Source organism: Chinchilla lanigera, unplaced genomic scaffold (genome assembly GCF_000276665.1).
Source record: "Chinchilla lanigera isolate Chin_1 unplaced genomic scaffold, ChiLan1.0 scaffold00016, whole genome shotgun sequence".
Taxonomy (NCBI): domain Eukaryota; kingdom Metazoa; phylum Chordata; class Mammalia; order Rodentia; family Chinchillidae; genus Chinchilla; species Chinchilla lanigera.
Window position 1 is genome coordinate 14,500,329 of NW_004955417.1, and position 2,121 is coordinate 14,502,449.

Genomic DNA, 2,121 nt, shown 5'->3' on the forward strand with positions numbered 1-2,121 from the left:
GGCGCGCACCTGCGCGTCGCGGCCGCAGGGCCGGGAGGGTCTGCCCGCAAAGGCCGGAGCTCGCCGATGCTTCTCTACCTTTTCAGCGACCGCAGGGCCGGGACTGGCTTGGCCCAGACTCCATTTTGGAACTTCGCAGGCTAGGGGTGGGCGAGGTAAATGTTTATGGAAAAACCCGGGCTCAAGAGGTTTGCAGAAAGAGGGCGCAGTTCGTGGGTGGTTGGAAAGTCTGTGTGTACCTCGCGGGAAAAGCGGGCGGTTCCGCACCCATCGTACGCACACACTGGGGAGAAAGGTGTGAAGCCCGCCGCTAGGGCGTTGCCTCCGCTTGGGTGAAAAGGAAATGCGAAGCGTAGGAACACACTTCAGGTCACCACCCCGCAAGTGTTTGTCCTGGGGGGCTCCGAAAAAAGACAAAGTTCCTCCAAAGCTTCCAAATTGAGAAAAGCTGCGGAAGGAATGAGGCGGTTGGAGAGAGGGGACCGCAGGCATCCCCGCAGCTGAGGCTCAAGACTGAGAGCTAAAATGAAAGCGCCCCTATGGAACCCACCAGGGAAAACGTTTTAAAAACCCCTAAGCTCGAAGGCATTCTACTACTTCCATGCCGTTGGTCAAACTTACTTTGAAGCGCTTAAGTACTGCAAGATACTGAACACTCGGATCTGCGCGCCAGGCTCAATTTTTAATCCTTGCGAATCTAAAACTAGAAAGACAGGGAAGAAAAGGTCTGCTATTCCTGCATTGTTTTACCAAAGGAACGAAAAATTCTATCCACCTCGGCATAAGTGAAATAGATTTTTATCTTCCAGAAATGGTGTCTCGTAGCTTCTGCCTGGGTCCCCCATCGCTGTGAAACCTTTTGACGGATTTAAGCCTTCTGCTTCTCTTTGCCCACTTCCCTTCGTGGTTGAGGTTAGGATTGTCCTTTGGGAAGCCTCACCCCAAGCCATCTTCTGGACACACACTTCTGAGTTGTGCATCCTCTTAAAAGAGCTGTGCTCCTCAAACGCGGGGGCCTTAAGGAGCTAACGCAAGTCTCCTCTGGCAACTCGTCTGGGACGAAGGACGTTTTTCTGAGAGTTGCCCGGACAGATCTCAGATAAAAAAGAAGGCGCTTAAAATGCGTGTGTATCATTCCTTTTCTGTCACTCGGTCACCCTGTTTCCCAATGGCTAAAGTGCTTTCTGCATTTATACTCACACCAGACTCAATCTTTAGAAGAACTCGAAAAATGTATCATTGAACTTCAAATTCGATTGATCTTCCTGGCGACTGAAGGTGAACTCAATTTTTTGCTGAGAATGAAGATAATACATGTTTTGAGAAGCCACAATAGTATTTCCCTAAATTTTTGAAAGGATTGTTCTTCACCCATTCCAGATGGATTTTTTATTGTTTGCCAATGGATTGCAGATGCCCACTCCTTTAACCAAGTTGGTTAACTGCTTATGAAATGTACATTAGCTGATTAAAGCTTAGGTATTGGAAGAAATTTCTTCGGGAACATTCCACATGTCTTTGTAGTAATTACGAAATTAGTCAATTGTCACCTCTATAAACAAACTTCGATTTGAAAACAGCAGGCGAAAGCAGATTATACATACAGTCATAATTGACCAGAAGTATGTACACAACTATTTAGAATTGGGCAAAGGGTGATATATGCTGGAGAATGTAATCCAGTACTGAGGATTTTACCCTTTGAAGAAGATAGTTGTGTTAAACGTATTAAGATGTGGAAATTTAACCCGGGAGTGCACCAACTAAAACTACAAAATGCCCTTTGGGCTTCTCTTCAGAATCTTTGAAAAGCCCCGAACCAGTTGTTGAGTTTCTAGCAGTAAGTGGAAAAGTAGCTCTGAGAAGGAAGGGGGTGGGCGTTGTCTTTGTGTGCGAGCTTTGAATGGAGTCACCTTTAGGCTCACTCGCTGTAACAAGGAAACGTCCTGCAAACCTGTGCCTTTAAGACTCAGTTGCTATCCAAACACAAGTAAACAGAGTGGACCATTAGCGGGCGCCGGGCGCAGAGGCGGAGCCAGGGAGCATTGGGCCCTGCTTGGCGCGGCGCGGGACGCCCGCCCGGAGGGGAGGCGGGGCAGCTACTAAAGCTCCGGGCTCGCG